This window comes from Pongo abelii, chromosome 18 (assembly GCF_028885655.2).
Source record: "Pongo abelii isolate AG06213 chromosome 18, NHGRI_mPonAbe1-v2.0_pri, whole genome shotgun sequence".
Lineage (NCBI taxonomy): Eukaryota > Metazoa > Chordata > Mammalia > Primates > Hominidae > Pongo > Pongo abelii.
In genome coordinates, this window is record NC_072003.2 from 40,394,673 (window position 1) to 40,421,595 (window position 26,923).

Below are 26,923 nucleotides of genomic sequence, written 5' to 3' on the forward strand. Positions count from 1 at the left end.
AAGGAAGGTTCAAGTCTGTGAGTTGAATGCACTCATCACAAAGAAGTTTCTGAGAATGCTTCTGTGTAGTTGTTATTTGAAGACATTTCCTTTTCCAGCATAGGCCTCAGAGCGTTCGAAATAAACACTTGCAGATTCTGCAGAAAGAGTGTTTCAAAACTGTTCTATCAAAAGGAACGTTCAAGTCTGTGAGTTGAATGAACTCATCACACAGAAGTTTCTGAGAATGCTTCTGTCTAGTTTTTAGGTGAAGATAGTTCATTTCCCAGCATAGGCCTCAAAGCGCTCCAAATATCCACTTGCAGATTCTACAAAAAGTATGTTTCCAAACTGCTCTTTCAAAAGGAAGGTTCATGTCTGTGAGTTGAATGCACTCATCACAAAGAAGTTTCTGAGAATACTTCTGTGTAGTTGTTATTTGAAGACATTTCCTTTTCCAACATAGGCCTCAAATCGCTCGAAATGAACACTTGCAGATTCTGCTGACAGAGTGTTTCAAAACTGTTCTATCAAAAGGAACGTTCAAGTCTGTGAGTTGAATGCACTCATCACACAGAAGTTTCTGAGAATGCTTCTGTCTAGTTTTTAAGTGGAGACATTTCATTTCCCAGCATAGTCCTCACAGCGCTCCAAATATACACTAGCAGATTCTACAAAAAGAGTGTTCCAAAACTGCTCTTGCAAAAGAAACGTTCAAGTCTGTGAGTTGAATGCACTCGTCACAAAGAAGTTTCTGAGAATGCTTCTGTCTAGTTTTTAGGTGAAGATATTTCATTTCCCAGCATAGGCGTGAAAGCGCTCCAAATACCTACTTGCAGATTCTACAAAAAGTGTGTTTCAAAACTGTTCTATCAAAAGGAAGGTTCAAGTCTGTGAGTTGAATGCACTCATCACAAAGAAGTTTCTGAGAATGCTTCTGTGTAGTTGTTATTTGAAGACACTTCCTTTTCCAGCATAGGCCTCAAAGCGCTCGAAATAAACACTTGCAGATTCTGCAGAAAGAGTGTTTCAAAACTGTTCTATCAAAAGGAACGTTCAAGTCTGTGATTTGAATGCACTCATCACAGAGAAGTTTGTGAGAATGCTTCTGTCTAGTTTTTAGGTGAAGATATTTCATTTCCCAGCATAGGCCTCAAAGCCCTCCAAATATCCACTTGCAGATCCTACAGAAAGTGTGTTTGAAAACTGCTCTTTCAAAAGGAAGGTTCAAGTCTGTGAGTTGAATGCACTCATCACAAAGAAGTTTCTGAGAATACTTCTGTGTAGTTGTTATTTGAAGACATTTCCTTTTCCAACATAGGCCTCAAATCCCTCGAAATGAACACTTGCAGATTCTTCTGAAAGAGTGTTTCAAAACTGTTCTATCAAAAGGAACGTTCAAGTCTGTGAGTTGAATGCACTCATCACAAAGAAGTTTCTGAGTATGCTTCTGTCTAGTTTCTAAGTGGAGACATTTCATTTCCCAGCATAGGCCTCACAGCGCTCCAAATATACACTAGCAGATTCTACAAAAAGAGTTTTCCAAAACTGCTCTTGCAAAAGAAACGTTCAAGTCTGTGAGTTGAATGCACTCGTCACAAAGAAGTTTCTGAGAATGCTTCTGTCTAGTTTTTAGGTGAAGATATTTCATTTCCCAGCATAGGCCCCTAAGCGCTCCAAATATCCACTTGCAGATTCTACAAAAAGAGAGTTTCAAAACCGCTCTTTGAAAAGGAAGGTTCAAGTCTGTGAGTTGAATGCACTCATCACAAAGAAGTTTCTGAAAATGCCTCTGTGTCGTTGTTATTTGAAGACATTTCCTTTTCCAGCTTAGGCCTCAGAGCGCTCGAAATAAACACTTGCAGATTCTGCAGAAAGAGAGTTTCAAAACTGTTCTATCAAAAGGAACGCTCAAGTCTCTGAGTTGAATGCACTCATCACACAGAAGTTTCTGAGAATGCTTCTGTCTAGTTTTTAGGTGAAGATATTTCATTTCCCAGCATAGGCCTCAAAGCGCTCCAAATACCTACTTGCAGATTCTACAAAAAGTGTGTTTCAAAACTGTTCTATCAAAAGGAAGGTTCAAGTCTGTGAGTTGAATGCACTCATCACAAAGAAGTTTCTGAGAATGCTTCTGTGTAGTTGTTATTTGAAGACACTTCCTTTTCCAGCATAGGCCTCAAAGCGCTCGAAATAAACACTTGCAGATTCTGCAGAAAGAGTGTTTCAAAACTGTTCTATCAAAAGGAACGTTTAAGTCTGTGAGTTGAATGCACTCATCACACAGAAGTTTCTGAGAATGCTTCTGTCTAGTTTTTAGGTGAAGATATTTCATTTCCCAGCATAGGCCTCAAAGCGCTCCAAATATCCACTTGCAGATCCTACAGAAAGTGTGTTTCAAAACTGCTCTTTCAAAAGGAAGGTTCAAGTCTGTGAGTTGAATGCACTCATCACAAAGAAGTTTCTGAGAATACTTCTGTGTAGTTGTTATTTGAAGACATTTCCTTTTCCAACATAGGCCTCAAATCCCTCGAAATGAACACTTGCAGATTCTGCTGAAAGAGTGTTTCAAAACTGTTCTATCAAAAGGAATGTTCAAGTCTGTGAGTTGAATGCACTCATCACACAGAAGTTTCTAAGTATGCTTCTGTCTGGTTTTTAAGTGGAGACATTTCATTTCCCAGCATAGGCCTCACAGCGCTCCAAATATACACTAGCAGATTCTACAAAAAGAGTGTTCCAAAACTGCTCTTGCAAAAGAAACGTTCAAGTCTGTGAGTTGAATGCACTCGTCACAAAGAAGTTTCTGAGAATGCTTCTGTCTAGTTTTTAGGTGAAGATATTTCATTTCCCAGCATAGGCCCCAAAGCGCTCCAAATATCCACTTGCAGATTCTACAAAAAGAGAGTTTCAAAACCGCTCTTTGAAAAGGAAGGTTCAAGTCTGTGAGTTGAATGCACTCATCACAAAGAAGTTTCTGAGAATGCCTCTGTGTCGTTGTTATTTGAAGACATTTCCTTTTCCAGCATAGGCCTCAGAGCGCTCGAAATAAACACTTGCAGATTCTGCAGAAAGAGAGTTTCAAAACTGTTCTATGAAAAGGAACGCTCAAGTCTCTGAGTTGAATGCACTCATCACACAGAAGTTTCTGAGAATGCTTCTGTCTAGTTTTTAGGTGAAGATATTTCATTTCCCAGCATAGGCCTCAAAGCGCTCCAAATATCCACTTGCAGATTCTACAAAAAGTATGTTTCAAAACTGCTCTTTCTAAAGGAAGGTTCAAGTCTGTGAGTTGAATGCACTCATCACAAAGAAGTTTCTGAGAATGCTTCTGTGTAGTTGTTATTGGAAGGCATTTCCTTTTCCAGCATAGGCCTCAAATCGCTCGAAATGAACACTTGCAGATTCTGCAGAAAGAGTGTTTCAAAACTGTTCTATCAAAAGGAACGTTCAAGTCTGTGAGTTGAATGCACTCATCACACAGAAGTTTCTGAGAATGCTTCTGTCTAGTTTTTAAGTGGAGACATTACATTTCCCAGCATAGGCTTCACAGCGCTCCAAATATACGCTAGCAGATTCTACAAAAAGAGTGTTCCAAAACTGCTCTTTCAAAAGAAACGTTCAAGTCTGTGAGTTGAATGCACTCGTCACAAACAAGTTTCTGGGAATGCTTCTGTCTAGTCTCTGTCTGAGGATGTTCCCTTTCCCAGCATTGGCCTCCAACAGCTCCAAATATGCACTTGCAGATTCTACAAAAAGAGAGTTTGAAAACTCTTCTGCCAAAAAGAAGGTTCAACTCTGCAAGTAGAATGCACTCATCACAAAGAAGTTTCTGAGAATGCTTCTGTCTAGTTTTTATTTGAAGATATTTCCTTTTCCAGCTTAGGCCTCAGAGCGCTCCAAATAAACACTTGCAGATTTTACAAAAGGATTGTTTCCAAACTGCTCTCTCAAAAGGAATGTTCAACTATGTGAGTTGAATGCACTCATCACAGAGAAGTTTCTGAGAATGCTTCTGTCTAGTTTTTAGGTGAAGATATTTCATTTCCCAGCATAGGCCTCAAAGCGCTCCAAATACCTACTTGCAGATTCTACAAAAAGTGTGTTTCAAAACTGTTCTATCAAAAGGAAGGTTCAAGTCTGTGAGTTGAATGCACTCATCACAAAGAAGTTTCTGAGAATGCTTCTGTGTAGTAGTTATTTGAAGACACTTCCTTTTCCAGCATAGGCCTCAAAGCGCTCGAAATAAACACTTGCAGATTCTGCAGAAAGAGTGTTTCAAAACTGTTCTATCAAAAGGAACGTTCAAGTCTGTGAGTTGAATGCACTCATCACACAGAAGTTTCTGAGAATGCTTCTGTCTAGTTTTTAGGTGAAGATATTTCATTTCCCAGCATAGGCCTCAAAGCGCTCCAAATATCCACTTGCAGATTCTACAAAAAGTATGTTTCAAAACTGCTCTTTCAAAAGGAAGGTTCAAGTCTGTGAGTTGAATGCACTCATCACAAAGAAGTTTCTGAGAATGCTTCTGTGTAGTTGTTATTGGAAGGCATTTCCTTTTCCAGCATAGGCCTCAAATCGCTCGAAATGAACACTTGCAGATTCTGCAGAAAGAGTGTTTTAAAACTGTTCTATCAAAAGGAACGTTCAAGTCTGTGAGTTGAATGCACTCATCACACAGAAGTTTCTGAGAATGCTTCTGTCTAGTTTTTAAGTGGAGACACTACATTTCCCAGCATAGGCTTCACAGCGCTCCAAATATACGCTAGCAGATTCTACAAAAAGAGTGTTCCAAAACTGCTCTTTCAAAAGAAACGTTCAAGTCTGTGAGTTGAATGCACTCGTCACAAACAAGTTTCTGGGAGTGCTTCTGTCTAGTCACTGTCTGAGGATGTTCCCTTTCCCAGCGATGGCCTCCAACAGCTCCAAATATGCACTTGCAGATTCTACAAAAAGAGAGTTTGAAAACTCTTCTACCAAAAAGAAGGTTCAACTCTGCGAGTAGAATGCACTCCTCACAAAGAAGTTTCTGAGAATGCTTCTGTCTAGTTTTTATTTGAAGATATTTCCTTTTCCAGCTTAGGCCTCAGAGCGCTCCAAATAAACACTTGCAGATATTACAAAAGGAGTGTTTCCAAACTGCTCTATCAAAAGGAATGTTCAAGTATGTGAGTTGAATGCACTCATCACAGAGAAGTTTCTGAGAATGCTTCTGTCTAGTTTTTAGGTGAAGATATTTCATTTCCCAGCATAGGCCTGAAAGCGCTCCAAATACCTACTTGCAGATTCTACAAAAAGTGTGTTTCAAAACTGTTCTATCAAAAGGAAGGTTCAAGTCTGTGAGTTGAATGCACTCATCACAAAGAAGTTTCTGAGAATGCTTCTGTGTAGTTGTTATTTGAAGACACTTCCTTTTCCAGCATAGGCCTCAAAGCGCTCGAAATAAACACTTGCAGATTCTGCAGAAAGAGTGTTTCAAAACTGTTCTATCAAAAGGAACGTTCAAGTCTGTGAGTTGAATGCACTCATCACACAGAAGTTTCTGAGAATGCTTCTGTCTAGTTTTTAGGTGAAGATAATTCATTTCCCAGCATAGACCTCAAAGCGCTCCAAATATCCACTTGCAGATCTTACAAAAAGTGTGTTTCAAAACTGCTCTTTCAAAAGGAAGGTTCAAGTCTGTGAGTTGAATGCACTCATCACAAAGAAGTTTCTGAGAATACTTCTGTGTAGTTGTTATTTGAAGACATTTCCTTTTCCAACATAGGCCTCAAATCGCTCGAAATGAACACTTGCAGATTCTGCTGAAAGAGTGTTTCAAAACTGTTCTATCAAAAGGAACGTTCAAGTCTGTGAGTTGAATGCACTCATCACACAGAAGTTTCTGAGAATGCTTCTGTCTAGTTTTTAAGTGGAGACATTTCATTTCCCAGCATAGGCCTCACAGCGCTCCAAATATACACTAGCAGATTCTACAAAAAGAGTGTTCCAAAACTGCTCTTGCAAAAGAAACGTTCAAGTCTGTGAGTTGAATGCACTCGTCACAAAGAAGTTTCTGAGAATGCTTCTGTCTAGTTTTTAGGTGAAGATATTTCATTTCCCAGCATAGGCCTCAAAGCGCTCCAAATATCCACTTGCAGATTCTACAAAAAGAGAGTTTCAAAACCGCTCTTTGAAAAGGAAGGTTCAAGTCTGTGAGTTGAATGCACTCATCACAAAGAAGTTTCTGAGAATGCTTCTGTGTAGTTGTTATTTGAAGACATTTCCTTTTCCAGCATAGGCTTCACAGCGCTCGAAATGAACACTTGCAGATTCTGCAGAAAGAGTGTTTCAAAACTGTTCTATCAAAAGGAACGTTCAAGTCTGTGAGTTGAATGCACTCATCACACAGAAGTTTCTGAGAATGCTTCTGTCTAGTTTTTAGGTGAAGATATTTCATTTCCCAGCATAGGCCTCAAAGCGCTCCAAATATCCACTTGCAGATTCTACAAAAAGAGAGTTTCAAAACTGCTCTTTCAAAAGGAAGGTTCAAGTCTGTGAGTTGAATGCACTCATCACAAAGAAGTTTCTGAGAATGCTTCTGTGTAGTTGTTATTTGAAGGCATTTCCTTTTCCAGCATAAGCCTCAAATCGCTCGAAATGAACACTTGCAGATTTTGCAGAAAGAGTGTTTCAAAACTGTTCTATCAAAAGGAACGTTCAAGTCTGTGAGTTGAATGAACTCATCACACAGAAGTTTCTGAGAATGCTTCTGTCTAGTTTTTAAGTGGAGACATTACATTTCCCAGCATAGGCTTCACAGCGCTCCAAATATACGCTAGCAGATTCTACAAAAAGAGTGTTCCAAAACTGCTCTTTCAAAAGAAACGTTCAAGTCTGTGAGTTGAATGCACTCGTCACAAACAAGTTTCTGGGAATGCTTCTGTCTAGTCTCTGTCTGAGGATGTTCCCTTTCCCAGCATTGGCCTCCAACAGCTCCAAATATGCACTTGCAGATTCTACAAAAAGAGAGGTTGAAAACTCTTCTACCAAAAAGAAGGCTCAACTCTGCGAGTAGAATGCACTCATCACAAAGGAGTTTCTGAGAATGCTTCTGTCTAGTTTTTATTTGAAGATATGTCCTTTTCCAGCTTAGGCCTCAGAGCGCTCCAAATAAACACTTGCAGATTTTACAAAAGGAGTGTTTCCAAACTGCTCTATCAAAAGGAATGTTCAACTATGTGAGTTGAATGCACTCATCACAGAGAAGTTTCTGAGAATGCTTCTGTCTAGTTTTTAGGTGAAGATATTTCATTTCCCAGCATAGGCCTGAAAGCGCTCCAAATACCTACTTGCAGATTCTACAAAAAGTGTGTTTCAAAACTGTTCTATCAAAAGAAAGGTTCAAGTCTGTGAGTTGAATGCACTCATCACAAAGAAGTTTCTGAGAATGCTTCTGTGTAGTTGTTATTTGAAGACACTTCCTTTTCCAGCATAGGCCTCAAAGCGCTCGAAATAAACACTTGCAGATTCTGCAGAAAGAGTGTTTCAAAACTGTTCTATCAAAAGGAACGTTCAAGTCTGTGTGTTGAATGCACTCATCACACAGAAGTTTCTGAGAATGCTTCTGTCTAGTTTTTAGGTGAAGATATTTCATTTCCCAGCATAGACCTCAAAGCGCTCCAAATATCCACTTGCAGATTCTACAAAAAGTGTGTTTCAAAACTGCTCTTTCAAAAGGAAGGTTCAAGTCTGTGAGTTGAATGCACTCATCACAAAGAAGTTTCTGAGAATACTTCTGTGTAGTTGTTATTTGAAGACATTTCCTTTTCCAACATAGGCCTCAAATCGCTCGAAATGAACACTTGCAGATTCTGCTGACAGAGTGTTTCAAAACTGTTCTATCAAAAGGAATGTTCAAGTCTGTGAGTTGAATGCACTCATCACACAGAAGTTTCTGAGTATGCTTCTGTCTAGTTTTTAAGTGGAGACATTTCATTTCCCAGCATAGGCCTCACAGCGCTCCAAATATACACTAGCAGATTCTACAAAAAGAGTGTTCCAAAACTGCTCTTGCAAAAGAAACGTTCAAGTCTGTGAGTTGAATGCACTCGTCACAAAGAAGTTTCTGAGAATGCTTCTGTCTAGTTTTTAGGTGAAGATATTTCATTTCCCAGCATAGGCCTCAAAGCGCTCCAAATATCCACTTGCAGATTGTACAAAAAGAGAGTTTCAAAACCGCTCTTAGAAAAGGAAGGTTCATGTCTGTGAGTTGAATGCACTTATCACAAAGAAGTTTCTGAGAATGCTTCTGTGTAGTTGTTATTTGAAGACATTTCCTTTTCCAGCATAGGCCTCAGAGCGCTCGAAATGAACACTTGCAGATTCTGCAGAAAGAGTGTTTCAAAACTGTTCTATCAAAAGGAACGCTCAAGTCTCCGAGTTGAATGCACTCATCACACAGAAGTTTCTGAGAATGCTTCTGTCTAGTTTTTAGGTGAAGATATTTCATTTCCCAGCATAGGCCTCAAAGCGCTCCAAATATCCACTTGCAGATTCTACAAAAAGTATGTTTCAAAACTGCTCTTTCAAAAGGAAAGTTCAAGTCTGTGAGTTGAATGCACTCATCACAAAGAAGTTTCTGAGAATGCTTCTGTGTAGTTGTTATTGGAAGTCATTTCCTTTTCCAGCATAGGCCTCAAATCGCTCGAAATGAACACTTGCAGATTCTGCAGAAAGAGTGTTTCAAAACTGTTCTATCAAAAGGAACGTTCAAGTCTGTGAGTTGAATGCACTCATCACACAGAAGTTTCTGAGAATGCTTCTGTCTAGTTTTTAAGTGGAGACATTACATTTCCCAGCATAGGCTTCACAGCGCTCCAAATATACGCTAGCAGATTCTACAAAAAGAGTGTTCCAAAACTGCTCTTTCAAAAGAAACGTTCAAGTCTGTGAGTTGAATGCACTCGTCACAAACAAGTTTCTGGGAATGCTTCTGTCTAGTCTCTGTCTGAGGATGTTCCCTTTCCCAGCATTGGCCTCCAACAGCTCCAAATATGCACTTGCAGATTCTACAAAAAGAGAGTTTGAAAACTCTTCTACCAAAAAGAAGGTTCAACTCTGCGAGTAGAATGCACTCATCACAAAGAAGTTTCTGAGAATGCCTCTGTCTAGTTTTTATTTGAAGATATTTCCTTTTCCAGCATAGGCCTCAGAGCGCTCCAAATAAACACTTGCAGATTTTACAAAAGGAGTGTTTCCAAGCTGCTCTCTCAAAAGGAATTTTCAACTATGTGAGTTGAATGCACTCATCACAGAGAAGTTTCTGAGAATGCTTCTGTCTAGTTTTTAGGTGAAGATATTTCATTTCCCAGCATAGGCCTGAAAGCGCTCCAAATACCTACTTGCAGATTCTACAAAAAGTGTGTTTCAAAACTGTTCTATCAAAAGAAAGGTTCAAGTCTGTGAGTTGAATGCACTCATCACAAAGAAGTTTCTGAGAATGCTTCTGTGTAGTTGTTATTTGAAGACACTTCCTTTTCCAGCATAGGCCTCAAAGCGCTTGAAATAAACACTTGCAGATTCTGCAGAAAGAGTGTTTCAAAACTGTTCTATCAAAAGGAACGTTCAAGTCTGTGAGTTGAATGCACTCATCACACAGAAGTTTCTGAGTATGCTTCTGTCTAGTTTTTAAGTGGAGACATTTCATTTCCCAGCATAGGCCTCACAGCGCTCCAAATATACACTAGCAGATTCTACAAAAAGAGTGTTCCAAAACGGCTCTTGCAAAAGAAACGTTCAAGTCTGTGAGTTGAATGCACTCGTCACAAAGAAGTTTCTGAGAATGCTTCTGTCTAGTTTTTAGGTGAAGATATTTCATTTCCCAGCATAGGCCTCAAAGCGCTCCAAATATCCACTTGCAGATTCTACAAAAAGAGAGTTTCAAAACTCCTCTTTGAAAAGGAAGGTTCAAGTCTGTGAGTTGAATGCACTCATCACAAAGAAGTTTCTGAGAATGCTTCTGTGTAGTTGTTATTTGAAGACATTTCCTTTTCCAGCATAGGTCTCAGAGCGCTCGAAATAAACACTTGCAGATTCTGCAGAAAGAGTGTTTCAAAACTGTTCTATCAAAAGGAACGCTGAGGTCTCTGAGTTGAATGCACTCATCACACAGAAGTTTCTGAGAATGCTTCTGTCTAGTTTTTAGGTGAAGATATTTCATTTCCCAGCATAGGCCTCAAAGCGCTCCAAATATCCACTTGCAGATTCTACAAAAAGTATGTTTCAAAACTGCTCTTTCCAAAGGAAGGTTCAAGTCTGTGAGTTGAATGCACTCATCACAAAGAAGTTTCTGAGAATGCTTCTGTGTAGTTGTTATTGGAAGGCATTTCCTTTTCCAGCATAGGCCTCAAATCGCTCGAAATGAACACTTGCAGATTCTGCAGAAAGAGTGTTTCAAAACTGTTCTATCAAAAGGAACGTTCAAGTCTGTGAGTTGAATGCACTCATCACACAGAAGTTTCTGAGAATGCTTCTGTCTAGTTTTTAAGTGGAGACATTACATTTCCCAGCATAGGCTTCACAGCGCTCCAAATATACGCTAGCAGATTCTACAAAAAGAGTGTTCCAAAACTGCTCTTTCAAAAGAAACGTTCAAGTCTGTGAGTTGAATGCACTCGTCACAAACAAGTTTCTGGGAATGCTTCTGTCTAGTCTCTGTCTGAGGATGTTCCCTTTCCCAGCATTGGCCTCCAACAGCTCCAAATATGCACTTGCAGATTCTACAAAAAGAGAGTTTGAAAACTCTTCTACCAAAAAGAAGGTTCAACTCTGCGAGTAGAATGCACTCATCACAAAGAAGTTTCTGAGAATGCTTCTGTCTAGTTTTTATTTGAAGATATTTCCTTTTCCAGCTTAGGCCTCAGAGCGCTCCAAATAAACACTTGCAGATATTACAAAAGGAGTGTTTCCAAACTGCTCTATCAAAAGGAATGTTCAAGTATGTGAGTTGAATGCACTCATCACAGAGAAGTTTCTGAGAATGCTTCTGTCTAGTTTTTAGGTGAAGATATTTCATTTCCCAGCATAGGCCTCAAAGCGCTCCAAATACCTACTTGCAGATTCTACAAAAAGTGTGTTTCAAAACTGTTCTATCAAAAGGAAGGTTCAAGTCTGTGAGTTGAATGCACTCATCACAAAGAAGTTTCTGAGAATGCTTCTGTGTAGTTTTTATTTGAAGACACTTCCTTTTCCAGCATAGGCCTCAAAGCGCTCGAAATAAACACTTGCAGATTCTGCAGAAAGAGTGTTTCAAAACTGTTCTATCAAAAGGAACGTTTAAGTCTGTGAGTTGAATGCACTCATCACACAGAAGTTTCTGAGAATGCTTCTGTCTAGTTTTTAGGTGAAGATATTTCATTTCCCAGCATAGGCCTCAAAGCGCTCCAAATATCCACTTGCAGATCCTACAGAAAATGTGTTTCAAAACTGCTCTTTCAAAAGGAAGGTTCAAGTCTGTGAGTTGAATGCACTCATCACGAAGAAGTTTCTGAGAATACTTCTGTGTAGTTGTTATTTGAAGACATTTCCTTTTCCAACATAGGCCTCAAATCGCTCGAAATGAATACTTGCAGATTCTGCTGAAAGAGTGTTTCAAAACTGTTCTATCAAAAGGAACGTTCAAGTCTGTGAGTTGAATGCACTCATCACACAGAAGTTTCTGAGAATGCTTCTGTCTAGTTTTTAAGTGGAGACATTTCATTTCCCAGCATAGGCCTCACAGCGCTCCAAATATACACTAGCAGATTCTACAAAAAGAGTGTTCCAAAACTGCTCTTGCAAAAGAAACGTTCAAGTCTGTGAGTTGAATGCACTCGTCACAAAGAAGTTTCTGAGAATGCTTCTGTCTAGTTTTTAGGTGAAGATATTTCATTTCCCAGCATAGGCCTCAAAGCGCTCCATATATATACTTGCAGATTCTACAAAAAGAGAGTTTCAAAACCGCTCTTTGAAAAGGAAGGTTCAAGTCTGTGAGTTGAATGCACTCATCACAAAGAAGTTTCTGAGAATGCTTCTGTGTAGTTGTTATTTGAAGACATTTCCTTTTCCAGCATAGGCCTCAGAGCGTTCGAAATAAACACTTGCAGATTCTGCAGAAAGAGTGTTTCAAAACTGTTCTATCAAAAGGAACGTTCAAGTCTGTGAGTTGAATGAACTCATCACACAGAAGTTTCTGAGAATGCTTCTGTCTAGTTTTTAGGTGAAGATAGTTCATTTCCCAGCATAGGCCTCAAAGCGCTCCAAATATCCACTTGCAGATTCTACAAAAAGTATGTTTCCAAACTGCTCTTTCAAAAGGAAGGTTCATGTCTGTGAGTTGAATGCACTCATCACAAAGAAGTTTCTGAGAATACTTCTGTGTAGTTGTTATTTGAAGACATTTCCTTTTCCAACATAGGCCTCAAATCGCTCGAAATGAACACTTGCAGATTCTGCTGACAGAGTGTTTCAAAACTGTTCTATCAAAAGGAACGTTCAAGTCTGTGAGTTGAATGCACTCATCACACAGAAGTTTCTGAGAATGCTTCTGTCTAGTTTTTAAGTGGAGACATTTCATTTCCCAGCATAGGCCTCACAGCGCTCCAAATATACACTAGCAGATTCTACAAAAAGAGTGTTCCAAAACTGCTCTTGCAAAAGAAACGTTCAAGTCTGTGAGTTGAATGCACTCGTCACAAAGAAGTTTCTGAGAATGCTTCTGTCTAGTTTTTAGGTGAAGATATTTCATTTCCCAGCATAGGCCTGAAAGCGCTCCAAATACCTACTTGCAGATTCTACAAAAAGTGTGTTTCAAAACTGTTCTATCAAAAGGAAGGTTCAAGTCTGTGAGTTGAATGCACTCATCACAAAGAAGTTTCTGAGAATGCTTCTGTGTAGTTGTTATTTGAAGACACTTCCTTTTCCAGCATAGGCCTCAAAGCGCTCGAAATAAACACTTGCAGATTCTGCAGAAAGAGTGTTTCAAAACTGTTCTATCAAAAGGAACGTTCAAGTCTGTGATTTGAATGCACTCATCACAGAGAAGTTTGTGAGAATGCTTCTGTCTAGTTTTTAGGTGAAGATATTTCATTTCCCAGCATAGGCCTCAAAGCCCTCCAAATATCCACTTGCAGATCCTACAGAAAGTGTGTTTGAAAACTGCTCTTTCAAAAGGAAGGTTCAAGTCTGTGAGTTGAATGCACTCATCACAAAGAAGTTTCTGAGAATACTTCTGTGTAGTTGTTATTTGAAGACATTTCCTTTTCCAACATAGGCCTCAAATCCCTCGAAATGAACACTTGCAGATTCTTCTGAAAGAGTGTTTCAAAACTGTTCTATCAAAAGGAATGTTCAAGTCTGTGAGTTGAATGCACTCATCACACAGAAGTTTCTGAGTATGCTTCTGTCTAGTTTCTAAGTGGAGACATTTCATTTCCCAGCATAGGCCTCACAGCGCTCCAAATATACACTAGCAGATTCTACAAAAAGAGTTTTCCAAAACTGCTCTTGCAAAAGAAACGTTCAAGTCTGTGAGTTGAATGCACTCGTCACAAAGAAGTTTCTGAGAATGCTTCTGTCTAGTTTTTAGGTGAAGATATTTCATTTCCCAGCATAGGCCCCTAAGCGCTCCAAATATCCACTTGCAGATTCTACAAAAAGAGAGTTTCAAAACCGCTCTTTGAAAAGGAAGGTTCAAGTCTGTGAGTTGAATGCACTCATCACAAAGAAGTTTCTGAGAATGCCTCTGTGTCGTTGTTATTTGAAGACATTTCCTTTTCCAGCTTAGGCCTCAGAGCGCTCGAAATAAACACTTGCAGATTCTGCAGAAAGAGAGTTTCAAAACTGCTCTATCAAAAGGAACGCTCAAGTCTCTGAGTTGAATGCACTCATCACAAAGAAGTTTCTGAGAATGCTTCTGTGTAGTTGTTATTTGAAGACATTTCCTTTTCCAGCATAGGCCTCAGAGCGCTCGAAATAAACACTTGCAGATTCTGCAGAAAGAGTGTTTCAAAACTGTTCTATCAAAAGGAACGTTCAAGTCCGTGAGTTGAATGTACTCATCACAGAGAAGTTTCTGAGAATGCTTCTGTCTAATTTTTAGGTGAAGATAGTTCATTTCCCAGCATAGGCCTCAAAGCGCTCCAAATATTCACTTGCAGATTCTACAAAAAGTATGTTTCCAAACTGCTCTTTCAAAAGGAAGGTTCATGTCTGTGAGTTGAATGCACTCATCACAAAGAAGTTTCTGAGAATGCTTCTGTCTAGTTTTTATTTGAAGGTATTTCCTTTTCCAGCTTAGGCCTCAGAGCGCTCCAAATAAACACTTGCAGATTCTGCAGAAAGAGTGTTTCAAAACTGTTCTCTCAAAAGGAACGTTCAAGTCTGTGAGTTGAATGCACTCATCACACAGAAGTTTCTGAGAATGCTTCTGTCTAGTTTTTAGGTGAAGATATTTCATTTCCCAGCATAGGCCTCAAAGCGCTCCATATATCCACTTGCAGATTCTACAAAAAGTATGTTTCAAAACTGCTCTTTCAAAAGGAAGGTTCAAGTCTGTGAGTTGAATGCACTCATCACAAAGAAGTTTCTGAGAATGCTTCTGTGTAGTTGTTATTTGAAGGCATTTCCTTTTCCAGCATAGGCCTCAAATCGCTCAAAATGAACACTTGCAGATTCTGCAGAAAGAGTGTTTCAAAACTGTTCTATCAAAAGGAACGTTCAAGTCTGCGAGTTGAATGCACTCATCACACAGAAGTTTCTGAGAATGCTTCTGTCTAGTTTTTAAGTGGAGACATTACATTTCCCAGCATAGGCTTCCCAGCGCTCCAAATATACGCTAGCAGATTCTACAAAAAGAGTGTTCCAAAACTGCTCTTTCAAAAGAAACGTTCAAGTCTGTGAGTTGAATGCACTCGTCACAAACAAGTTTCTGGGAATGCTTCCGTCTAGTCTCTGTCTGAGGATGTTCCCTTTCCAAGCATTGGCCTCCATCCGCTCCAAATATGCACTTGCAGATTCTACAAAAAGAGAGTTTGAAAACTCTTCTACCAAAAAGAAGGTTCAACTCTGCGAGTAGAATGCACTCATCACAAAGAAGTTTCTGAGAATGCTTCTGTCTAGTTTTTATTTGAAGATATTTCCTTTTCCAGCTTAGGCCTCAGAGCGCTCCAAATGAACACTTGCAGATTTTACAAAAGGAGTGTTTCCAAACTGCTCTATCAAAAGGAATGTTCAAGTATGTGAGTTGAATGCACTCATCACAGAGAAGTTTCTGAGAATGCTTCTGTCTAGTTTTTAGGTGAAGATATTTCATTTCCCAGCATAGGCCTGAAAGCGCTCCAAATACCTACTTGCAGATTCTACAAAAAGTGTGTTTCAAAACTGTTCCATCAAAAGAAAGGTTCAAGTCTGTGAGTTGAATGCACTCATCCCAAAGAAGTTTCTGAGAATGCTTCTGTGTAGTTGTTATTTGAAAACACTTCCTTTTCCAGCATAGGCCTCAAAGCGCTCGAAATAAACACTTGCAGATTCTGCAGAAAGAGTGTTTCAAAACTGTTCTATCAAAAGGAACGTTCAAGTCTGTGAGTTGAATGCACTCATCACACAGAAGTTTCTGAGAATGCTTCTGTCTAGTTTTTAGGTGAAGATATTTCATTTCCCAGCATAGACCTCAAAGCGCTCCAAATATCCACTTGCAGATTCTACAAAAAGTGTGTTTCAAAACTGCTCTTTCAAAAGGAAGGTTCAAGTCTGTGAGTTGAATGCACTCATCACAAAGAAGTTTCTGAGAATACTTCTAGAGTGTAGTTGTTATTTGAAGACATTTCCTTTTCCAACATAGGCCTCAAATCCCTCGAAATGAACACTTGCAGATTCTGCTGACAGAGTGTTTCAAAACTGTTCTATCAAAAGGAACGTTCAAGTCTGTGAGTTGAATGCACTCATCACACAGAAGTTTCTGAGAATGCTTCTGTCTAGTTTTTAAGTGGAGACATTTCATTTCCCAGCATAGGCCTCACAGCGCTCCAAATATACACTAGCAGATTCTACAAAAAGAGTGTTCCAAAACTGCTCTTGCAAAAGAAACGTTCAAGTCTGTGAGTTGAATGCACTCGTCACAAAGAAGTTTCTGAGAATGCTTCTGTCTAGTTTTTAGGTGAAGATATTTCATTTCCCAGCATAGGCCTCAAAGTGCTCCAAATATCCACTTGCAGATTCTACAAAAAGAGAGTTTCAAAACCGCTCTTTGAAAAGGAAGGTTCAAGTCTGTGAGTTGAATGCACTCATCACAAAGAAGTTTCTGAGAATGCTTCTGTGTAGTTGTTATTTGAAGACATTTCCTTTTCCAGCATAGGCCTCAGAGCGCTCGAAATAAACACTTGCAGATTCTGCAGAAAGAGTGTTTCAAAACTGTTCTATCAAAAGGAACGTTCAAGTCTGTGAGTTGAATGCACTCATCACACAGAAGTTTCTGAGAATGCTTCTGTCTAGTTTTTAGGTGAAGATATTTCATTTCCCAGCATAGACCTCAAAGCGCTCCAAATATCCACTTGCAGATTCTACAAAAAGTGTGTTTCAAAACTGCTCTTTCAAAAGGAAGGTTCAAGTCTGTGAGTTGAATGCACTCATCACAAAGAAGTTTCTGAGAATACTTCTGTGTAGTTGTTATTTGAAGACATTTGTTTTTCCAACATAGGCCTCAAATCGCTCGAAATGAACACTTGCAGATTCTGCTGAAAGAGTGTTTCAAAACTGTTCTATCAAAAGGAACGTTCAAGTCTGTGAGTTGAATGCACTCATCACACAGAAGTTTCTGAGAATGCTTCTGTCTAGTTTTTAAGTGGAGACATTTCATTTCCCAGCATAGGCCTCACTGCGCTCCAAATATACACTAGCAGATTCTTCAAAAAGAGTGTTCCAAAACTGCTCTTGCAAAAGAAACGTTCAAGTCTGTGAGTTGAATGCACTCGTCACAAAGAAGTTTCTGAGAATGCTTCTGTCTAGTTTTTAGGTGAAGATATTTCATTTCCCAGCATAGGCCTCAAAGCGCTCCAAGTATCCACTTGCAGATTCTACAAAAAGAGAGTTTCAAAACCGCTCTTTGAAAAGGAAGGTTCAAGTCTGTGAGTTGAATGCACTCATCACAAAGAAGTTTCTGAGAATGCTTCTGTGTAGTTGTTATTTGAAGACATTTCCTTTTCCAGCATAGGCCTCAGAGCGCTCGAAATAAACAATTGCAGATTCTGCAGAAAGAGTGTTTCAAAACTGTTCTATCAAAAGGAACGTTCAAGTCTGTGAGTTGAATGAACTCATCACAGAGAAGTTTCTGAGAATGCTTCTGTCTAATTTTTAGGTGAAGATAGTTCATTTCCCAGCATAGGCCTCAAAGCGCTCCAAATATTCACTTGCAGATTCTACAAAAAGTATGTTTCCAAACTGCTCTTTCAAAAGGAAGGTTCATGTCTGTGAGTTGAATGCACTCATCACAAAGAAGTTTCTGAGAATGCTTCTGTCTAGTTTTTATTTGAAGGTATTTCCTTTTCCAGCTTAGGCCTCAGAGCGCTCCAAATAAACACTTGCAGATTCTGCAGAAAGAGTGTTTCAAAACTGTTCTCTCAAAAGGAACGTTCAAGTCTGTGAGTTGAATGCACTCATCACACAGAAGTTTCTGAGAATCCTTCTGTCTAGTTTTTAGGTGAAGATATTTCATTTCCCAGCATAGACCTCAAAGCGCTCCAAATATCCACTTGCAGATTCTACAAAAAGTGTGTTTCAAAACTGCTCTTTCAAAAGGAAGGTTCAAGTCTGTGAGTTGAATGCACTCATCACAAAGAAGTTTCTGAGAATACTTCTGTGTAGTTGTTATTTGAAGACATTTCCTTTTCCAACATAGGCCTCAAATCGCTCGAAATGAACACTTGCAGATTCTGCTGAAAGAGTGTTTCAAAACTGTTCTATCAAAAGGAACGTTCAAGTCTGTGAGTTGAATGCACTCATCACACAGAAGTTTCTGAGAATGCTTTTGTCTAGTTTTTAAGTGGAGACATTTCATTTCCCAGCATAGGCCTCACAGCGCTCCAAATATACACTAGCAGATTCTACAAAAAGAGTGTTCCAAAACTGCTCTTGCAAAAGAAACGTTCAAGTCTGTGAGTTGAATGCACTCGTCACAAAGAAGTTTCTGAGAATGCTTCTGTCTAGTTTTTAGGTGAAGATATTTCATTTCCCAGCTTAGGCCTCAAAGCGCTCCAAGTATCCACTTGCAGATTCTACAAAAAGAGAGTTTCAAAACCGCTCTTTGAAAAGGAAGGTTCAAGTCTGTGAGTTGAATGCACTCATCACAAAGACGTTTCTGAGAATGCTTCTGTGTAGTTGTTATTTGAAGACATTTCCTTTTCCAGCATAGGCCTCAGAGCGCTCGAAATAAACACTTGCAGATTCTGCAGAAAGAGTGTTTCAAAACTGTTCTATCAAAAGGAACGTTCAACTCTGTGAGTTGAATGAACTCATCACAGAGAAGTTTCTGAGAATGCTTCTGTCTAATTTTTAGGTGAAGATAGTTCATTTCCCAGCATAGGCCTCAAAGCGCTCCAAATATTCACTTGCAGATTCTACAAAAAGTATGTTTCCAAACTGCTCTTTCAAAAGGAAGGTTCATGTCTGTGAGTTGAATGCACTCATCACAAAGAAGTTTCTGAGAATGCTTCTGTCTAGTTTTTATTTGAAGGTATTTCCTTTTCCAGCTTAGGCCTCAGAGCGCTCCAAATAAACACTTGCAGATTCTGCAGAAAGAGTGTTTCAAAACTGTTCTCTCAAAAGGAACGTTCAAGTCTGTGAGTTGAATGCACTCATCACACAGAAGTTTCTGAGAATGCTTCTGTCTAGTTTTTAGGTGAAGATATTTCATTTCCCAGCATAGACCTCAAAGCGCTCCAAATATCCACTTGCAGATTCTACAAAAAGTGTGTTTCAAAACTGCTCTTTCAAAAGGAAGGTTCAAGTCTGTGAGTTGAATGCACTCATCACAAAGAAGTTTCTGAGAATACTTCTGTGTAGTTGTTATTTGAAGACATTTCCTTTTCCAACATAGGCCTCAAATCGCTCGAAATGAACACTTGCAGATTCTGCTGAAAGAGTGTTTCAAAACTGTTCTATCAAAAGGAACGTTCAAGTCTGTGAGTTGAATGCACTCATCACACAGAAGTTTCTGAGAATGCTTCTGTCTAGTTTTTATTTGAAGGTATTTCCTTTTCCAGCTTAGGCCTCAGAGCGCTCCAAATAAACACTTGCAGATTCTGCAGAAAGAGTGTTTCAAAACTGTTCTCTCAAAAGGAACGTTCAAGTCTGTGAGTTGAATGCACTCATCACACAGAAGTTTCTGAGAATGCTTCTGTCTAGTTTTTAGGTGAAGATATTTCATTTCCCAGCATAGACCTCAAAGCGATCCAAATATCCACTTGCAGATTCTACAAAAAGTGTGTTTCAAAACTGCTCTTTCAAAAGGAAGGTTCAAGTCTGTGAGTTGAATGCACTCATCACAAAGAAGTTTCTGAGAATACTTCTGTGTAGTTGTTATTTGAAGACATTTCCTTTTCCAACATAGGCCTCAAATCGCTCGAAATGAACACTTGCAGATTCTGCAGAAAGAGTGTTTCAAAACTGTTCTATCAAAAGGAACGTTCAAGTCTGCGAGTTGAATGCACTCATCACACAGAAGTTTCTGAGAATGCTTCTGTCTAGTTTTTAAGTGGAGACATTACATTTCCCAGCATAGGCTTCACAGCGCTCCAAATATACGCTAGCAGATTCTACAAAAAGAGTGTTCCAAAACTGCTCTTTCAAAAGAAATGTTCAAGTCTGTGAGTTGAATGCACTCGTCACAAACAAGTTTCTGGGAATGCTTCCGTCTAGTCTCTGTCTGAGGATGTTCCCTTTCCCAGCATTGGCCTCCATCCGCTCCAAATATGCACTTGCAGATTCTACAAAAAGAGAGTTTGAAAACTCTTCTACCAAAAAGAAGGTTCAACTCTGCGAGTAGAATGCACTCATCACAAAGAAGTTTCTGAGAATGCTTCTGTCTAGTTTTTATTTGAAGATATTTCCTTTTCCAGCTTAGGCCTCAGAGCGCTCCAAATAAACACTTGCAGATTTTACAAAAGGAGTGTTTCCAAACTGCTCTATCAAAAGGAATGTTCAAGTATGTGAGTTGAATGCACTCGTCACAGAGAAGTTTCTGAGAATGCTTCTGTCTAGTTTTTAGGTGAAGATATTTCATTTCCCAGCATAGGCCTGAAAGCGCTCCAAATACCTACTTGCAGATTCTACAAAAAGTGTGTTTCAAAACTGTTCCATCAAAAGAAAGGTTCAAGTCTGTGAGTTGAATGCACTCATCACAAAGAAGTTTCTGAGAATGCTTCTGTGTAGTTGTTATTTGAAGACACTTCCTTTTCCAGCATAGGCCTCAAAGCGCTCGAAATAAACACTTGCAGATTCTGCAGAAAGAGTGTTTCAAAACTGTTCTCTCAAAAGGAACGTTCAAGTCTGTGAGTTGAATGCACTCATCACACAGAAGTTTCTGAGAATGCTTCTGTCTAGTTTTTAAGTGGAGACATTACATTTCCCAGCATAGGCTTCACAGCGCTCCAAATATACGCTAGCAGATTCTACAAAAAGAGTGTTCCAAAACTGCTCTTTCAAAAGAAACGTTCAAGTCTGTGAGTTGAATGCACTCGTCACAAACAAGTTTCTGGGAATGCTTCCGTCTAGTCTCTGTCTGAGGATGTTCCCTTTCCAAGCATTTGCCTCCATCCGCTCCAAATATGCACTTGCAGATTCTACAAAAAGAGAGTTTGAAAACTCTTCTACCAAAAAGAAGGTTCAACTCTGCGAGTAGAATGCACTCATCACAAAGAAGTTTCTGAGAATGCTTCTGTCTAGTTTTTATTTGAAGATATTTCCTTTTCCAGCTTAGGCCTCAGAGCGCTCCAAATAAACACTTGCAGATTTTACAAAAGGAGTGTTTCCAAACTGCTCTATCAAAAGGAATGTTCAAGTATGTGAGTTGAATGCACTCATCACAGAGAAGTTTCTGAGAATGCTTCTGTCTAGTTTTTAGGTGAAGATATTTCATTTCCCAGCATAGGCCTGAAAGCGCTCCAAATACCTACTTGCAGATTCTACAAAAAGTGTGTTTCAAAACTGTTCCATCAAAAGAAAGGTTCAAGTCTGTGAGTTGAATGCACTCATCCCAAAGAAGTTTCTGAGAATGCTTCTGTGTAGTTGTTATTTGAAAACACTTCCTTTTCCAGCATAGGCCTCAAAGCGCTCGAAATAAACACTTGCAGATTCTGCAGAAAGAGTGTTTCAAAACTGTTCTATCAAAAGGAACGTTCAAGTCTGTGAGTTGAATGCACTCATCACACAGAAGTTTCTGAGAATGCTTCTGTCTAGTTTTTAGGTGAAGATATTTCATTTCCCAGCATAGACCTCAAAGCGCTCCAAATATCCACTTGCAGATTCTACAAAAAGTGTGTTTAAAAACTGCTCTTTCAAAAGGAAGGTTCAAGTCTGTGAGTTGAATGCACTCATCACAAAGAAGTTTCTGAGAATACTTCTAGAGTGTAGTTGTTATTTGAAGACATTTCCTTTTCCAACATAGGCCTCAAATCGCTCGAAATGAACACTTGCAGATTCTGCTGACAGAGTGTTTCAAAACTGTTCTATCAAAAGGAACGTTCAAGTCTGTGAGTTGAATGCACTCATCACACAGAAGTTTCTGAGAATGCTTCTGTCTAGTTTTTAAGTGGAGACATTTCATTTCCCAGCATAGGCCTCACAGCGCTCCAAATATACACTAGCAGATTCTACAAAAAGAGTGTTCCAAAACTGCTCTTGCAAAAGAAACGTTCAAGTCTGTGAGTTGAATGCACTCGTCACAAAGAAGTTTCTGAGAATGCTTCTGTCTAGTTTTTAGGTGAAGATATTTCATTTCCCAGCATAGGCCTCAAAGTGCTCCAAATATCCACTTGCAGATTCTACAAAAAGAGAGTTTCAAAACCGCTCTTTGAAAAGGAAGGTTCAAGTCTGTGAGTTGAATGCACTCATCACAAAGAAGTTTCTGAGAATGCTTCTGTGTAGTTGTTATTTGAAGACATTTCCTTTTCCAGCATAGGCCTCAGAGCGCTCGAAATAAACACTTGCAGATTCTGCAGAAAGAGTGTTTCAAAACTGTTCTATCAAAAGGAACGTTCAAGTCTGTGAGTTGAATGCACTCATCACACAGAAGTTTCTGAGAATGCTTCTGTCTAGTTTTTAGGTGAAGATATTTCATTTCCCAGCATAGACCTCAAAGCGCTCCAAATATCCACTTGCAGATTCTACAAAAAGTGTGTTTCAAAACTGCTCTTTCAAAAGGAAGGTTCAAGTCTGTGAGTTGAATGCACTCATCACAAAGAAGTTTCTGAGAATACTTCTGTGTAGTTGTTATTTGAAGACATTTGTTTTTCCAACATAGGCCTCAAATCGCTCGAAATGAACACTTGCAGATTCTGCTGAAAGAGTGTTTCAAAACTGTTCTATCAAAAGGAACGTTCAAGTCTGTGAGTTGAATGCACTCATCACACAGAAGTTTCTGAGAATGCTTCTGTCTAGTTTTTAAGTGGAGACATTTCATTTCCCAGCATAGGCCTCACTGCGCTCCAAATATACACTAGCAGATTCTTCAAAAAGAGTGTTCCAAAACTGCTCTTGCAAAAGAAACGTTCAAGTCTGTGAGTTGAATGCACTCGTCACAAAGAAGTTTCTGAGAATGCTTCTGTCTAGTTTTTAGGTGAAGATATTTCATTTCCCAGCATAGGCCTCAAAGCGCTCCAAGTATCCACTTGCAGATTCTACAAAAAGAGAGTTTCAAAACCGCTCTTTGAAAAGGAAGGTTCAAGTCTGTGAGTTGAATGCACTCATCACAAAGAAGTTTCTGAGAATGCTTCTGTGTAGTTGTTATTTGAAGACATTTCCTTTTCCAGCATAGGCCTCAGAGCGCTCGAAATAAACAATTGCAGATTCTGCAGAAAGAGTGTTTCAAAACTGTTCTATCAAAAGGAACGTTCAAGTCTGTGAGTTGAATGAACTCATCACAGAGAAGTTTCTGAGAATGCTTCTGTCTAATTTTTAGGTGAAGATAGTTCATTTCCCAGCATAGGCCTCAAAGCGCTCCAAATATTCACTTGCAGATTCTACAAAAAGTATGTTTCCAAACTGCTCTTTCAAAAGGAAGGTTCATGTCTGTGAGTTGAATGCACTCATCACAAAGAAGTTTCTGAGAATGCTTCTGTCTAGTTTTTATTTGAAGGTACTTCCTTTTCCAGCTTAGGCCTCAGAGCGCTCCAAATAAACACTTGCAGATTCTGCAGAAAGAGTGTTTCAAAACTGTTCTCTCAAAAGGAACGTTCAAGTCTGTGAGTTGAATGCACTCATCACACAGAAGTTTCTGAGAATGCTTCTGTCTAGTTTTTAGGTGAAGATATTTCATTTCCCAGCATAGACCTCAAAGCGCTCCAAATATCCACTTGCAGATTCTACAAAAAGTGTGTTTCAAAACTGCTCTTTCAAAAGGAAGGTTCAAGTCTGTGAGTTGAATGCACTCATCACAAAGAAGTTTCTGAGAATACTTCTGTGTAGTTGTTATTTGAAGACATTTCCTTTTCCAACATAGGCCTCAAATCGCTCGAAATGAACACTTGCAGATTCTGCTGAAAGAGTGTTTCAAAACTGTTCTATCAAAAGGAACGTTCAAGTCTGTGAGTTGAATGCACTCATCACACAGAAGTTTCTGAGAATGCTTTTGTCTAGTTTTTAAGTGGAGACATTTCATTTCCCAGCATAGGCCTCACAGCGCTCCAAATATACACTAGCAGATTCTACAAAAAGAGTGTTCCAAAACTGCTCTTGCAAAAGAAACGTTCAAGTCTGTGAGTTGAATGCACTCGTCACAAAGAAGTTTCTGAGAATGCTTCTGTCTAGTTTTTAGGTGAAGATATTTCATTTCCCAGCTTAGGCCTCAAAGCGCTCCAAGTATCCACTTGCAGATTCTACAAAAAGAGAGTTTCAAAACCGCTCTTTGAAAAGGAAGGTTCAAGTCTGTGAGTTGAATGCACTCATCACAAAGACGTTTCTGAGAATGCTTCTGTGTAGTTGTTATTTGAAGACATTTCCTTTTCCAGCATAGGCCTCAGAGCGCTCGAAATAAACACTTGCAGATTCTGCAGAAAGAGTGTTTCAAAACTGTTCTATCAAAAGGAACGTTCAACTCTGTGAGTTGAATGAACTCATCACAGAGAAGTTTCTGAGAATGCTTCTGTCTAATTTTTAGGTGAAGATAGTTCATTTCCCAGCATAGGCCTCAAAGCGCTCCAAATATTCACTTGCAGATTCTACAAAAAGTATGTTTCCAAACTGCTCTTTCAAAAGGAAGGTTCATGTCTGTGAGTTGAATGCACTCATCACAAAGAAGTTTCTGAGAATGCTTCTGTCTAGTTTTTATTTGAAGGTATTTCCTTTTCCAGCTTAGGCCTCAGAGCGCTCCAAATAAACACTTGCAGATTCTGCAGAAAGAGTGTTTCAAAACTGTTCTCTCAAAAGGAACGTTCAAGTCTGTGAGTTGAATGCACTCATCACACAGAAGTTTCTGAGAATGCTTCTGTCTAGTTTTTAGGTGAAGATATTTCATTTCCCAGCATAGACCTCAAAGCGATCCAAATATCCACTTGCAGATTCTACAAAAAGTGTGTTTCAAAACTGCTCTTTCAAAAGGAAGGTTCAAGTCTGTGAGTTGAATGCACTCATCACAAAGAAGTTTCTGAGAATACTTCTGTGTAGTTGTTATTTGAAGACATTTCCTTTTCCAACATAGGCCTCAAATCGCTCGAAATGAACACTTGCAGATTCTGCTGAAAGAGTGTTTCAAAACTGTTCTATCAAAAGGAACGTTCAAGTCTGTGAGTTGAATGCACTCATCACACAGAAGTTTCTGAGAATGCTTCTGTCTAGTTTTTATTTGAAGGTATTTCCTTTTCCAGCTTAGGCCTCAGAGCGCTCCAAATAAACACTTGCAGATTCTGCAGAAAGAGTGTTTCAAAACTGTTCTCTCAAAAGGAACGTTCAAGTCTGTGAGTTGAATGCACTCATCACACAGAAGTTTCTGAGAATGCTTCTGTCTAGTTTTTAGGTGAAGATATTTCATTTCCCAGCATAGGCCTCAAAGCGCTCCATATATCCACTTGCAGATTCTACAAAAAGTATGTTTCAAAACTGCTCTTTCAAAATGAAGGTTCAAGTCTGTGAGTTGAATGCACTCATCACAAAGAAGTTTCTGAGAATGCTTCTGTGTAGTTGTTATTTGAAGGCATTTCCTTTTCCAGCATAGGCCTCAAATCGCTCAAAATGAACACTTGCAGATTCTGCAGAAAGAGTGTTTCAAAACTGTTCTATCAAAAGGAACGTTCAAGTCTGCGAGTTGAATGCACTCATCACACAGAAGTTTCTGAGAATGCTTCTGTCTAGTTTTTAAGTGGAGACATTACATTTCCCAGCATAGGCTTCACAGCGCTCCAAATATACGCTAGCAGATTCTACAAAAAGAGTGTTCCAAAACTGCTCTTTCAAAAGAAACGTTCAAGTCTGTGAGTTGAATGCACTCGTCACAAACAAGTTTCTGGGAATGCTTCCGTCTAGTCTCTGTCTGAGGATGTTCCCTTTCCCAGCATTGGCCTCCATCCGCTCCAAATATGCACTTGCAGATTCTACAAAAAGAGAGTTTGAAAACTCTTCTACCAAAAAGAAGGTTCAACTCTGCGAGTAGAATGCACTCATCACAAAGAAGTTTCTGAGAATGCTTCTGTCTAGTTTTTATTTGAAGATATTTCCTTTTCCAGCTTAGGCCTCAGAGCGCTCCAAATAAACACTTGCAGATTTTACAAAAGGAGTGTTTCCAAACTGCTCTATCAAAAGGAATGTTCAAGTATGTGAGTTGAATGCACTCGTCACAGAGAAGTTTCTGAGAATGCTTCTGTCTAGTTTTTAGGTGAAGATATTTCATTTCCCAGCATAGGCCTGAAAGCGCTCCAAATACCTACTTGCAGATTCTACAAAAAGTGTGTTTCAAAACTGTTCCATCAAAAGAAAGGTTCAAGTCTGTGAGTTGAATGCACTCATCACAAAGAAGTTTCTGAGAATGCTTCTGTGTAGTTGTTATTTGAAGACACTTCCTTTTCCAGCATAGGCCTCAAAGCGCTCGAAAGAAACACTTGCAGATTCTGCAGAAAGAGTGTTTCAAAACTGTTCTATCAAAAGGAACGTTCAAGTCTGTGAGTTGAATGCACTCATCACACAGAAGTTTCTGAGAATGCTTCCGTCTAGTTTTTAGGTGAAGATAGTTCATTTCCCAGCATAGACCTCAAAGCGCTCCAAATATCCACTTGCAGATTCTACAAAAAGTGTGTTTCAAAACTGCTCTTTCAAAAGGAAGGTTCAAGTCTGTGAGTTGAATGCACTCATCACAAAGAAGTTTCTGAGAATACTTCTAGAGTGTAGTTGTTATTTGAAGACATTTCCTTTTCCAACATAGGCCTCAAATCGCTCGAAATGAACACTTGCAGATTCTGCTGACAGAGTGTTTCAAAACTGTTCTATCAAAAGGAACGTTCAAGTCTGTGAGTTGAATGCACTCATCACACAGAAGTTTCTGAGAATGCTTCTGTCTAGTTTTAAAGTGGAGACATTTCATTTCCCAGCATAGGCCTCACAGCGCTCCAAATATACACTAGCAGATTCTACAAAAAGAGTGTTCCAAAACTGCTCTTGAAAAAGAAACGTTCACGTCTGTGAGTTGAATGCACTGGTCACAAAGAAGTTTCTGAGAATGCTTCTGTCT